The 15,224-nt window shown below is 39.9% G+C and overlaps 1 protein-coding gene across 2 annotated transcripts in view; it reads left to right on the top strand.

Annotated features, from left to right (window-relative positions):
- TOP3B (DNA topoisomerase III beta) overlaps positions 1-15,224 on the top strand; it is a 92,816-nt gene that overhangs the window by 29,859 nt on the left and 47,733 nt on the right. The window lies entirely within an intron of this gene.

Here is a 15,224-nt window from a genome sequence, read left to right as displayed (position 1 = left end):
GCTGGACATCTTTCCCGCAATTAGAAAAGCAACCACTGCCCGGGCTAAACAAACCGCTAAATTAGTCAAGTTTAGCATAGTAATTATTACTGTGGGTGAGGAGCGTTCCCTGGGGGGCTCCGTGGGTGCGTGCCCACGGGGGAGCTGCTCCGCTCCCTCCTGGAGCGGCGTGGACGGCCACGCTCCCCTCCCGCTCCTCCCGCAGCCGCGGGCTGAGCCAAGCAGGGGATTTAATTGTGACCGATTGGAACACACCAGGTCACTCCAGTGCACTTTCATGACAAGAGCTTTTCCTTTTGTACACGCCGTTGAGTTGAAATCAGGCGATATCAAAGTTTACAGGCTAGGGAGGTGAGGTTTCCAGCATTTCTCTTGTCCTGCAAATATAAAACACAGGAATCATTGAAACATTCATCAACAAAGACTGAGAGAGTATTGAGAGATAGTCCTTCTCACAGGGAAAGGTCTTGGTGAGTCTCTCTTTTGGAAAGGTTTCTGCTGTATTGTTAACTAACAAACAACTGTACAGTTATTTCCCCTTCCAAACACATAGTTCCTCAGTTCTTCAACAGTCGATTTCAACAGATGTTTGTAAAATGAAAATGTTTCCATACACCAGTGAGACAAACTTACCAGCAAAGGAACTGGGTAAGCTGTGAAATAGCAATAAACTTTTGTACACTTTTGTGGGGACAAAGAGGGTTTTTTTCCCCTTCAACTGTATTTACTGGCATTTTATGAAGTTACCTGTCTTTTTTGGGGAAAAAAAAAAGAAGTATATTTCTTTCTAAATTGTTGCATTATTTAATTTTAAAATATCCTTTCCTTTCATTTGTTCAGTACCTTCATACCAAATCCAACCCCAAAATATAACTTTTGTCGGTATGAACTAGAATTTTACATTATACAAAAAGAAGGATATTAGCTATTTTTAAAAATAAACTAAACTTCCTTTGTATCTATTCTTTGGCTTGGGAGTTGGTTCTGATTTGGATATTTTCTCCATATATGTATTCATATATGTGTGTAGCCCCCCATGCACAAATATTGAGCCCAAGTTGTAAATGCTGGATCTGGGTACTAATGGGTGGGGACTTGGAGCAGTGGATCTCTGGCAGTGTTTTTGGAGATGGGAGAGAAGGGCAGTGGGCTGTGAAATCACACATTCCTGTCCAATGGAGCTGAAATAATGGTATTGTTCTCTGGAAAAGAGGTTGCTTTTCTCTTCTCCATTCTTCCCCTGATCTGCGGGGACCTGATTGTGCAGTTAATCAGCAAAAAAACGTTTGATGTAAGGCAGGGCGTGAATTCAAAAGGGCCAGGGGGGATTCAAGAGGGATTCTTCTGTCTGTTAGAAAACGTTTTTCTGATTTCAAAATGGTAGACATTTGAAAAGCTGCACTGGTCTGTCTTCAGAGATCTGAGTTAGTGGTAGGTACCAGCACTAATTACATCGGTTCCTTTGTGGGTTTGACACTTTACTGCTGGGGGGAAAAAAAAAGTAGATATCTTACAGCAAAAAAGGAAGGTGTCCTTTCTGGAGCAAAGGTGAGCTCCTATATCCCCGCAGTTAATTCCTTCAGCTTGCTGTCAGTCGCCAGAGAGTTTCCTTATGCCTTGCTACACTTTTAGCATTGTACAATTCAGAGTAAAATAAAGCACGTGGGGAGCAGGTAAGAAGTAAGTTGGTTTTGTAGCTCTTTTTGGTGACCTGTGTCCTGAGCATGATATCCACCTCCCCAAATCTTTGAACAGGGAGCCTTTCCTGTCCCACGCTGACTTCTCCATAAATCTTTACTTGCCGGTCTTGTCTTGAATGCCAAGCATACTTGAAGCTTGTTTCTTATTTCAGTGTGGTCATTTTCCAAACTTTTTAACAAAATGCTTTCTGCCGAATTTTGCTGTTGTATATACACAACATCCTGCTATCTTTCCTGTGCACATCGTCTATACATATGTAAACTCATTGCTATCCCTTTACTTAGTATATTATTATAGCTACACAGGAAATGACACATCCTAAAGAAAGACAACTGCCTTGGATATTTATGTGAAAAACGTGTAACTTTACAGCAAGCTCCGAACGGGTTTGTCGGTTTAACTTTTGAACAAACTGCAAATAAAGTTAATGAAAGGTCCCAACTGCCCACCGTCCATCCCCAGACCCAGGTTTGTCGCTGTGCGCCACAGCCCTTTCCACCTGCCTGCTCCGTGAAAGGAGAATTGCTCTATTGTAATGCTGAATTGATTGATTTAATTTCTGTGTTTCAGGGCTGGGGGACATTGGGGAATTCTTTGGATTTTTTTTGGTGGTGTTTTGCTGCAAATGTGCGGTTGTGCTGTCCCCTCCCATTGGAACGGAGGCTGAGGAAAGTCATTTGTTCTGCTGTTAGTTTGCTTTAAGAAGGGCTTCTTGCAAGCGTCTAATGCTGGAGAAGAATGGCGTTTTTATCATTTTTAAACATCAAGAAGGGGAAGGAGAAAAGATGATTTTTTTTTTCTGCAGATCTTGGGGTGTTTTTGCAGTGTAACTCAATCTGATGTCACTGGGGGTGGAGTCTCTGTTGCGTTTGCTTAAACTGGAGCTGCCTCTGTTCAAGGCCTTGTGGCTGAAAGTTCTTAAATCTGTGGCAGACAGGCATGACTATTCCTTAATGAGACCCCCGCTGCAATAACGTGGTTTTTATTTTAATCAGCTTCTTAATGCTATTAATTACAATTTCTTTCATAACACTCTTCCCATCTGCAGGGTTAATGCAGTCCCACATGAACAGCATAGTAGCACGCTGCACCTTTACCGTCTGTGTGAAAACACATGTACAAACTCTTATAAAACCTTCTTAATTAGGTCTTGAACATACATACGCTTTGTGGGTGTGGGTGACAGACAGAAACAAAGAGAAGAGAGGAGGGCAAGAAAAATTTCACAGAAGTTTCCAAAGATATTTACAGAAGCAGTTATAAATTAACTTTAAACTTCGTCCTTGTGGAAGATTGCTACATTCGGAAAGGATAGATTTGATTTTTACATTTTGTCTTTTATTCCCAGCTCCCTAGCAGCAAACATTTGCTTCTTAGGACAAAACTATAAGTTTGGATTCAAAACTAATTGATAAAACTCCATGGGAGACAGGAACAATTAGATTCATAAAATGTTCACAGGGCAGCATTGACTATTCATGTTTAAACTTAAACAGATTGGACTTTTGGCCTGCTTCAACTTCAGAAAATCAGTACCACTCCTTCTGAGAGGCTGGAAATCAAAGACACCTCTGAGCTCAGCTAAAAGCTATAAAATTCTTTTCTCATTTAGCACAGCTACCTTGACTTCTTTTTTAACACCCTAACTTGAAAAATTAAGTGGACCCTTGATTTAAACACTGATCTGGATGATCCTAAAACTTACCCCTAAAACATGTCAGATTTCACAATTCCCATACTTTTACTCAAGTTTTTAAAAAAAAAAAAAAAGTTTTCTTTGAATGGACTTTCATTCAAACCCATGAGAATAAAACAATTTAAGATTATTCTGTATATGCCTGTCTCTCTCCACATGTGTCTGCATATCACTGAAGTTCAAATTGTTCCTTTATTTTTTCCCCAGATTCTTAGTTTTTCAACAAATACAACTTGTTAAAGGATTTTTTAAGTAAAAAGAGCAACTAACCAAATTAAAAAAACCCCAAAACCCAAAAGCTCTATTCACAACAAAAAAAGCATCCTCCAAAACGTTTTAGTAATTTAAAAGTTGTCAGAAATGATTTCTAAAAGTTTAAAATGTACCCAAATTCACCACTCCCCAACCACATCTTTATTTAGACGGAGCAATCGTTTTAATGTGATAAAAATGCAATATTTTCTTTAGGATATTTTCCTATCTGCAGGATCAAAAACAAGAAAGGCAGAGAGATCTCGTTCCTTTCGCTAAAAATAAATAATCTTAATCATTTCCTAGCTAGCAGATGGCCAAAAATACCTTACATGTTTCCATAAACATATCCAATCGATAGCTTCGAAAGTGATTGAATGTAACCGAAATGCAGTCAGCCCAAAGAACTCAGCTCTCTCCCGATCAAACCTCTACAAAGCAGGCTCTTGTGCTCGGCTTGACAGTGTCCGAGAGGGAGGGGAGCGGCAATGAGAAAACCAGTCACTAAATGCGAGTTATGAATGAGGGATTGGATGGGAGGAAAAAAAATAAAACGGGGGGGGGGGCGGGAAGAGAGAGGCAGCTAATGCAAAAATCAGTTTAATTCCATCGGGTTTACATGGATGTGATTTTTCCCTCGGTCCCACCGCGTCTGCGGACCCGTAGTTAAACCCATCTTAGCCGAAACCCCGACACACATCCCCGCTACAGGAAAGAGGGGCATTGTGCTCCTCGGCTCACATTTTCTTCTCCCCCCTTTTCACTCGTTCCCCATCTCTCCCCCTTCCTCTTTTGTAAATCAGAACGAGGAGGTTTTATAGTGAGTCTAATTCTCACTCCCTCCATTTCCTTCCTTTCTGCATTTTTTATCCCCCTTCTACCCCGCCCCTCCCCTGCCTGCAGCCCTGGTATTGATTAACCACTTCGCTGCTACCCCTCCGCGCTGCCGAGCCCCAGCCGCTGCCGAGCCCGGCCCGGCTCAGCCGAGCCGAGTCCAGCCGGGCCGGAGCTGCCGAGCCCCGGCTGCCCCAGGGCCGCTGCCCCAGCGCCGGTCCTGGCGCTCCCACCGCTCCTGACCAGCCCTTTGAAGTCAGTGGCACTTAATGGAATTTAATGAGGCTGTTGCAACGCCGGGAGTGCCCGGCCGGCTCCGGGCGCGGGGAGAAGTGATCAAACCATCCGCCACCGAGCCAAAAGTGGGGGGTTTCGGCAGCGGGGTGCAGCCCCAGGGACTACGGAGCGGTGGAAGGAGGACTGTGAGGCAGCCGGGGGAAAAAAACGAGCACCGAAATAGTTAATGGCCTCTGGATGCATTGATTAGTATTGATGGCTTTGGTAGTTTTAATGGATTTGTTGTTTGTGGGAGGTGGGGAGCTTTTGCCTTGCTTTGAATTCTAACCCCCTGGCTGGGAGCTTGCTCCTAATTGCATGCACAGCATTCCTTCGGAGTGGGTGGTATCACCTTTTACTGCTGCTCTCTTCCACTGGGAAGGCCTGTAAAAAATCCCTTTCATGTGCCCGAAAGTCAATACCCAGGGCTCTGGATGGCTGCTGTAAAAACAAAACAAAATCCTGTCCCTCCTCCGCCAAAAAAATAATTATATATATATATATATATATATATATATAGGGAGAAAGAGAGTGGAAAAGAGTCCCAAAAGAGCAACCCCTGCCTGCAGACAAACGGGGGGCGGGGGGGACGGGACGGGACAGTTGGCTCCTTTTGCCAACCCAGGGCAGAGGCAGTTTCAGGCTGGTGTGGAAAGAGCCCCTATTTTTACAGCTGTTGGGGACACTTTCTGAGGGGGCTGCAGTTTGAGAGCTGGAGGTTTCAGTGTGGTTCTGGTCAATAAAAATGGATGTGGCTTGAAAATGCCTGCACCAGTGGCACGGAGGATGGAGGGTCAGGAGCAGTGCTTAAAAGGTTAAAAAGGACTGGGTGAGTGGGAAGTTGTAGGGTTATGGGTGGAGTTATCCACACTTGTAAAAAAAGCACAACAGAGTAAAAAAAATCATCTTTCAGTTAATGTTAGGACTAAGGTAAGAGTTGTAAGGGTGTCATGCCTTGCTGTGTCCAGCACTGGGCTTTTGGAAACAAAAAGTGAGAGATTTTACTAGGAAACTATTACACCAAGTTTATTTTTCATTCTATCCCCAAACTGTGCAAAAATGATACCAGTCTAAGTTACAAGTGAACTTCACGTTCACTTCTCTCTCTGCTGGATCTTAATTTCTTTAGCACTGAGGGGAGAGGGAGAGATTGTTAAGCATTTAAAAATCCATGCAAAATAAATCAATGTATTTCTGCCATCTACATTTCAATTCAATAACATCGTTTTCATAGAGCTATTTCATTAGGATGGAACAACTCACCTGTAAGTAATTACAGCTGACTTGCTTTCTAGCAGAGAGCAGTGCAAGTCCAGAAAGGGGATAAAGGTTAGCTCAAAGAAATACTGCAGAGGTTTGGCATGGGTATAAAAGCAAATAGCTGTGTTTCCTCCTTAGAAAGCAAGCAATTTTGACTCATCATTTAAAAGAAAATTCATATCTGTGCCTTGAAGCTTCATTTTAATCTAAAACTTAAAATCAAAACCCAACCTGGAAGTGTTTCATCAGTAAAAGGTAACGTCTGCACCAAGCAGAAAAAAGCTCCAAACCAACAAACAACTCAAAGTTCCTATAATAATTGTTCGAGAAATCCACCTTTCTCAGATTTCACACAGGCTCAAGCAGTCAAATTGTTTGATATTTGTTGTTGTAATTATGCTTCTTGTTGAAATTGTGTGTTGGCACTGAGTTGCATTTGTTTGAAATTAGTTTATCAGTGTAACACTAATTTAAGAATGAGTTTAGTGGTTCAAAAGTGCACTACTTTGAATGAGATAATTTAAGTGGAGCTGTATATGAAAAAAAACCACAAAAAGGTATTTTAAATTTTTTTTTATATCTAATATTCATTATCAAAGAGCATGTTTTAAAATATAGTTTAGTATAAAATTTTATTTAAATCCCAGTTCAAATGCTTCCTAATTTTATTTGACAATTTTTTTTACAGCAAACTGCCCAAACATTTTGCATTAATTCATACTAATGTGCAACACTTATTTTTATCTCATCCAGAATATGCAATAGGAAGGTTTTCAGGACATTTTCTTTTTAGAAAACCCCATATTTCTTAGTAACAAACAAAATTTTAAATAGAAAGAATCTTTTTCAGGATTAACTAGTTTCTAAGTTCATCCTTTCAGCATTCTACAAGCTTTTGTACAGACATTTTAAAACAAAATAGTGACAAAATAAAATACCTTCCTAAAATCCCTAGGACGAGCTCATCTTTGAAATTCTATTGATTTGTACTTTGAGCTCTTTTTGGAAGAAAATTAAAAGGGTCATTTTGCTGTAGCAAGCAACTAAAATGTGCTTTGAGACAGGGAGAGAGAGAAGAGAGTTGGGCTGTGACAGATTTGAAACATTTTTTTAGGAGAGCGCTACAGCTACAAAACCTGCACTCTCAGTGTTTTAGGAGTTCACTCTTTGTTTTAGTGTCAAGAAGAACATTCAGATTATTTTATTTTATTTGTTTTTTAAGTTAAGACAATCCACAGAACCTAATCAGAAGCAAAACACAGGATTCAGTTTTCCGTCTTTCCAAATCTGTTGCTTAGTTGTTTTTTTTTTCCAAATAGTTAAAAAAACCCTGAACACCAACCTAAAACAAAATAAAGTGAACTACTTGCAGTTCAGGGAGCATGAAAAAAGGATGGTTATTTCCTTCATTCACTGAATTCACCTTAACAAACTATTTTGGAATTTCATTGTTTGAAAACTGAGACATATTTATCTCCCAGACATTTTATGGCACTAATCTGTTTGACATTCAAGAAAAGTAACTGAAGAAAACCATCTCTTTCCTCCCCCCACCCCCACAGCAGAATTTCCAATTGATATGATTCTGTTAGCCCTGACCAAACAGGAGTCAGTGGGGTATTATGGGAGATTTATCTAAGGGTCACATCTCACTTCTGAGTTAAGAATTTATATAAAAACAAATAATTATAAAGGTTTTCTCATTCTTATGGTATCTGTAAAATAGGTGCTAGATATGAAGATAGTTTTGTTTGTTGAGGTGTGAGAGCAGTGTCTGGGCAGCATTAGCAGAGTTTTTGTTTCTCTGTTAAATTTTGATATCAGCCTTTCCTTTTTTAACTCTAATATTCCACCACTAAACACTTGTGCAAATGCAGTTGGTACATTTAAAAGGAGCTGATCTATACAAATGGAATTATGAAATTATGGTTCAGTTATCAAACTGTTCAGTTCAAAGGGCTCATGAAGATTCAGCTTAAATTTGGGAGTTTTAGGGGGATGAACATATGGCTGCGATCTTAGTTTGACTATCTCATAAACTGTCCTTTCAAAATGCAGTAGAGAACTGCAGAAAGAAATGTTCACAGCTTGGCTTGGCTACTGAATTGCAGTCCAGAACTGAATTGAAAACTCATCTCCATTGCTTTTAGTTGTTAACCAATATAACTTTGTTTTAAGCTTGCAGCCTTAGTGAAGGTTTCCAAAGTTAAATTCAATCTTTGCATGGCTCACTAGTACCGGTGAAGCTTAATTTTAAGCAACATTTATTAAAAACTTTGTTTCAAGATTAATTTCCCCTTCCCTTACAACTTGTATGGTTTGCTCTTCTCACAGATCCAAAACAATTAATATTGGCATTTTGTTACATTGTTTTCTTTCAAGTTTTATGCCAATTATTCGAGACCATCAAAGATTAATGGTTCAATTATATTTAAAATATCATTTGTAAGCACACACCCAGTTTCCAGACACCTCTGGTTAACCAAGCAGAGCACCTACCTTCCGTTAAAATCTAACATTCCTCATCACCTGTAGTGAAAGATACTGAATTAGTTTAGCAAGACTTTACTGGCACAAGAGGAAAATGAAAATAAATGAATTAACAAGCCCTAAAAAATTGTCTTTGCAATTACAGAATTTCTTTGCTTCATATCTTACACATATTGTGCATTTAACCACAGGAAAGTGGTGGTGCTTAAGGTGTAAAAGACCTTTTAGAAATATTTCAGTCAACACTGCTGGCTCTTGAGCACGTTTATGTTTGCCTTTCATGTCAATGGGGGGAAAATAGCAATGAAATTTTGGTGTTTATACACCTTACAGCTGGGAAGTCCTGGTTAAATATACCAATCTGTAGCTGGGAACGTTTATGCAAGAATGAGAGCTTCTTCGTGCTAATTGAAATCTGTACCTGGAAAATAACAACCCACAAGAAGAACTAATTTTTCAATTGGAGCTCAAACCAGTCAGGAGCCTGTGACCAAACCCAAGACAAATTCAGATACAGTTCTCCGTAAACACTCTCTCACAGAATAGGAGCTTTTTCTATTGGTGAAGATTGTAGAACTCATCTGTTAATATCAAACAGATAACAGTGCCTTTTCAAAACATTTAAAAATATTCCTTATCCACAATGTTATCTTTGTGACTAAATTATTTTAGTAAATACTGCAGGGAATATGACATTAGTTAACAGAGTGCAAAGGGTCCCTGTTTGTCTCAATCCTCTGAGTATTCCTTGTAGTGTACTGAGTCCACATTTAAAACATTCAAATGCTTTTCCCCAAATGACATCAAAGACTGTTTAAAACAATATTTGGATGATCTGGGAGCAAATGTTTGAATTTGGGAAGGAAGGGGCAAATGTAACCTGTGCATGGTCGCTGTAGCACATTACACATGTTCTGAGATGGGCAAAGGTTGTCACAGGGCAGCGCTGCTGCAGAAAGGGGAAAAAAGGGCAGCAGATTCAAATGGTCAGAGGGTGTTGGAAGGATTTCATGACTAGGCAGAGAAAAATTGTGAGGCGTTAGCACTACCTTCAAAGAAGGTTTGATTTTTGTGTGGACAATACTAAAAGGGAACTAGAGATTCTGTAGGACAGAATCAGTTCACCAATTCTTCCAAATACTTGATTTAATATCACCTGTAAAGAGATGCATTTGCAGCAGAAACCAGAGACAACACCTTCTTTGCACCTAAGTTTAGAAGGAAACTGCTCTGGTGCTGTGAACACCACCAGTAAGTATCCTTTTAAAAGTCCAGAATTTAAGAGAGAATTTTCTCTGTTAAGACTTGACAGCGAAAACTTCAGTCATTATGTTTCAACTTTTCTCTTCGCCATGTATACACTTAAGAGAATAAAGGTGTAGATCGACTGTGATTTAAAAAAAACAACAACAAACCACCACCAACAACAACAAAACAAAAACAAAATCAAAAACACAAAACCAAAACCAACAACAACAACAACAAAACAACCCAAAAAACCTCCACTACCACACAGTAGGAACACCTTGATAATATTTTAAACAGATTATTAAGGTTTCTTCCAAGTACACGTGTAAACTTTGTTCTGTACACATGTAAACTTTGTTCTAAGACGGGTAGACTAAAATAGAGTATCAAGTTTGTTTACTACTTTTCCCTGGCTCTTGGCAGACCTGCCTTGGCTTCAGTACAACTTTCAGAAGTCACTGGCATCCTAAATTTACTATTTGTTAGCCTGCTGGAAAAAAGTAACCAGCTTTCGCTGCTGCTCATATAGAGGACATGCACTCTTTCCTTTACTGTTTCTCATTTGAATTAAACATTTCATTAAAAGATATCATCAAAAGAAATCCCTAAAAACTTTGGGGTCATTATGTGACAGGGTATTTGTTTTTATTAAGGGTATGTTAAACTATCCTGATCCAAATAACAATCAAGATAACATCTCTTTAAGCTACATTAATTCAGACTCTTAAATTCCAACATGTATATGGCAAAGTGTGCAAATTAATAGCTAAAGGATGTTGTGCACTTAAACCGCACTTTGAAACAACAGACCATTCCAAAGAGATTGTACATTCTCTTCCCATTTATCTGAAATTAATCAAAATTAAACAAATTCTCAAAATGTCAGAAGCGATTGTAAAAAAACAACGCATTGCAAACCTCACCACCTAAACAGTCATTATGTTTAAAGGAAATCTGTGATCTGCAACTAATTAGGAGCAAAATGGTTGTAAAATATTTAATTTGTGAGTAGCATTTTAAATTCAGTAACAGCTATAACAAAATGGGTAAGTAAATGACATTAATCACCCCTGCTACTAAATTATCGCTATTTTGCTTCTAGAACAGGAATCAGGCTGGGTGATGTTTTCTATTAGTTAAACATCCATAACCCAATGAAAGCCTAGGAGGCCATTTAACTAACAGGGATTCCAGCATCCTTGTTGTTCCTTTATTTTGGGTACTTTTTAGAGGTCATATAACTTTTAAAGAGTCACCCCTTGATTTTTCAACAGAGGTAGTGAGCATTATTTTCCTGATAAGAGTTATTTCAGACAGGTAGAATAATATCTCCTGCAGTGAAGACTAAACACCAAGCTCAACTAAAATTATTTTAACAATTTCATAGGCTAAAGGAAAATACTGCTCCCTATCTTGCAATAACCTTTTTTTTTTCCTTTTTGGTTTTGTCTCAAAGAATAATAATTTTTGGAGGTTGTACTAAATAAAACAAGTGGTTATTTTCCACAGTGAAGCTATTGTTTCACTCAAAATGTGGTATCTTGTTTGGTTTTAATAAATTATGGCAAGTGCAGCAAGTGGGTGCAAGTGCTCAGCTCCAGCATTCCAAAACACTCCTGTGTGATGTCTCTTGCATGATCTAACACCAAGAGACATATGGTCTCACTCTCACCTGTTTTCCAGGTTTTTATACCCTCTGGCTGAGTATTCTCAGTTCTCATTTCATGAAAAGCAAAATTGTATTTTTATGTATTTTTAAAAAAGAAAATAGACTTATTTTTAAAGCCCATTTTAATTCATGAACATCTCAGATTAGATTCAGCTTCTCAAGATGAATTATTTCCTGCTTTTCTTTCTTGTAAATATCTTTTGCCACCAACCACCTTCTGCAGATAAAACTTTACCAATTAGTCATTTACAGACATAAACTCACAAGGCAAAAAACAGCCTTTGCAGTTCTAGGCCCCTTTGATGATGATGATGATGTTTACAAATGCTTTCACTGCTGGGGTAGTAATGTGCACTTTGCCATTAGCTCTCTGAAACTGTTCGACACACAAAATGTGCCTTTCAGCAAGGCAGATGGTAAGAAAGATTGTTCCTTTCATTATAAGCAGGACACTTATAAAATAAATAGTAGCTGGGGTGAACGTACCAATTTCTCCAGACTGAAAAAAGCTGTCTTGTTGTTCAAAACGATTTCACTGGCTGAACAGGTCACTCATAAATATCTATCTGGTGAGATTCCCACTATTCCTCCATTGCCACTGTGCCCCCCAGCAGTGGATGAGGTGGGGGATTCTGGTACCAGGTGCTTCACATTGTCATTGTAAGGCAACCCTTGTATATACGAGATGTGACTGAAATCTTTTTTTTCTCTACTGTGGTTTCTTCAGTTCCTATGAAAATTTGAAGTTCCATCCTTATTTAGATGTCAAATCTAACATCAGGACATGTTGGTTTCCAACACCGCTATCACACACAACAGAACAAAAGTTCTGCATTTGATGGTGATATGGGAGCTGAAAAGGGTTGAGTCAGACAACAGAGACGTGAATAATCCACACTGCCTGAAATGAAGCAGAAGTGGGCTCCTGAACTTTGTGACTTGCAGGAAGGGTAAGTGAGAGAAATGTCAGAGCCCAAACAACTTGCACTGATTCAGGACAGGAATAGCTGTCTCAATAAAAAAGAGAGTGGGCACAGTTTATCCTGTGCAAGCACCACAGGGTTTAGAGCCCTTTTATTGTGGCAAGCAGCCTTGGCTGAACAGCTAAGGAGTCTACTTGGAGTCAGGCAGAAAAGGATACGAGGTAGGTTGGCTCAGCTCCTCTGTGCCAGGGTGCACATTCTTACTCTGATTTTCCTTTGGTTCTTGCTGGGACCAACCATTCCCACTCCTGTGACTGCTTTAAAGTTCAGGCAAGGAGTTTATCCCAACACAACCAGTTTTTGTTTTACAGATGACCAGGACATCATATCAACAGCAGGCAGCATGTTTTGCTTCTCCTGTCAGTACCAGACACTTACAGAAATGTGGAGATTAGAAAGATGAACGAGCTGCCCTCTCCTTTTGCTTCCCCCCCATGCTCTCCAGTGGTCCACAGGATTACCTAAGCACCACCTGAGTTTCAAGTTTGCTTGAATATCTACCAAAATATTTTAATACCCAACTTTTCTGTTTCAAGAAAAAGTAGCTAGGATGAGTGAAATTAAGTCTTTGACCCCATGGTGCAAAAACCACTTTGTTAGATTTCTAATCAGTAAATTAAAATGAAAGTCAGAGGTATAGTGATCAATTGTAAGAACAGAACTAAAACTAGAGGAGGTAAAAGAAGAAAACAAATTATCAGGAAGGAGGGATGAAAGCATTTTCCAGACCAGCCTAAAAACTTCCATACAATGGCATGGAAAATAAAGACTTCAGATGTCTCCACAGAAGGAAAGAGCAGGTTTTTAAAATTGTTCTCCTAAGGAAGTGAAAGAATTGGAGTACTCCTTGGAGAGAAGTTGTGTTTTCCTTTTCCTGTGTTGGACAGCCATCCCTGGCACCTTGGACCTGGCTCAGCTGGGTAAAGCGGTTCTGAGGAGGATGTTTCCACATCTTTCCTCCTGTTCCTTGATCCATCTCCCCATGGTAGAACATCCCTCTTGCGAGATGAGTACATCTTGGATGTGCATGTTCAGGTGGGTTTAGATGCAAAAGAAGAGAAAATGCTCAGAGTAATACCGGTTTCCCGCGGGTCTGTCACTAGGACACTTGCTTCCTTCTCAGAGGATAAAACCACAGACAAGTCTTACCCTGATCTTAGCTGTACTTACATGTTCCCAGGAAAAGCAAACATCTTGATCCCTACTCCTCATGACCATGTCATCTGGTTAGCTGTGTGTAGGGCGTACAGCTGTCCACTCCAGAGAGAAAATGGGAGAGGGAGCTGAAGTTTCGATCATGAATCTTATAAACTGTCTCTTGGTCAACAGAAAAATAAATGAGAGGATTCTTAGAACATGGATCTGCTTAAATACATGTTCTTAGCACTTGATACTGAGATTGCTAATGATCACAGCGCCCTGATGCTTTCATAGTCGGGCATGTCCGTACTCCAGGCTTCTTGGTGTTCAGTTATATCCTTTTGTCTCATGTTTGCAGCCAATGCAGGACAGGAGTTCCGTGGCTGAATTCCCAGAGAAACTTGTCACTAGAATTTGACTGAGACCTGTCTTCTCTGAAAGGGGTAAGTCACTGTGGGCTTCTGGGTTCAGCCCAGGGCTGGACAAAACCATGGTCCAGTCTATTGGCAAGTTTTCACTTGCCTTCCCTTTACGTTATTTCCAAAAACCTCTTAGAAATTAAACAATAAAACATTTCATTGCAATGTAGAGTCTGATGCTGTCTCCACTGATGCACATCTGTCCAGTGGGACTCCGGATCAGCCCTACTGCTGTGTCTCTGAGTACTACTGATAGGAATGACAGATATTTGCTACTCCTTGGGAGGATCCAAGGAAACTCCTAAATGACTTCTGTGATATCCTGTCATCAGAGGAACATGGGCATGGCCACAGTACACCAAAAGATTAATCTATGTAGGTTTGTCCCAAAACAAAATGCTGATCTAATTTAATGTACTCATAGAAACTAGGGATGGGGAAACCTCTCTTAGTCCCTGTAGTCAAACTCCAGCTATTGCTGGGGCATTCTCTGCACTGAGAGATGGTGATTGCTTTTCAGGAATCTCTCAGCAACAGATGGGAATTCTGAATGGAAAATGAGGACTGCAGAAGCTAAGTTTCATTTCCCATACTCCTCACAGACTGTCAGTAAGGTCAGATCTGGGAACTGACCAGACTTAGCAATACTGTCAAAGGTAAAGGAGTTTCTATTTTGCTGCCTGGGTACCAGCTCAGCGCTTTTCTGTACAGGTTTGGTTTATACACTGTGTTTAAAATGGTTCATTTGTCATATTTTGAGAAGACACAGTATCACTGTTTCCAACTCTTTGAACATGGAAGGCTGATTAATTTCTATTTTGGACACTTAATTGAGATTAAGAGCTTGGAACGGTTTCCATCTAAATGTAGTGAGACACTTGCTGCTGGTTTTGAAATACACTGTCGGTATATGTCGGTGCGGTATGACAAGTGCACCAGAGTCCTAAAGAAACATACTTTCTGCTAAAGTCCAGAACTGAGGTCTGGAGAGCTTCCAGTTCCTATCCAGCCAACAATGTCTCCTGTTGAAATCACTGATGTGGATCAGTGTGAGGATTGAAAGTCTGCTTCTGGATACAACAGTTTTCATCGTGGAGACTGCATGTGTGTCTCAAAGGAGAAAATCAATTCAAGTCTCAGGACAATATCCTCAGTGCTTGCTACTGTCCTCAGTGCTTGCTACAAGGTGATTTGGTATTTTGTGGCAAGACAGAAGACCAAGACATCGGTACCCTATTACAGCTGGCCAGGGAAGG

This window comes from Chiroxiphia lanceolata, chromosome 18 (assembly GCF_009829145.1).
Source record: "Chiroxiphia lanceolata isolate bChiLan1 chromosome 18, bChiLan1.pri, whole genome shotgun sequence".
In the NCBI taxonomy this organism is placed as follows: domain Eukaryota; kingdom Metazoa; phylum Chordata; class Aves; order Passeriformes; family Pipridae; genus Chiroxiphia; species Chiroxiphia lanceolata.
Note: the sequence above shows the minus strand (reverse complement) of the source record. Positions and strands in the feature narration are given on the sequence as shown.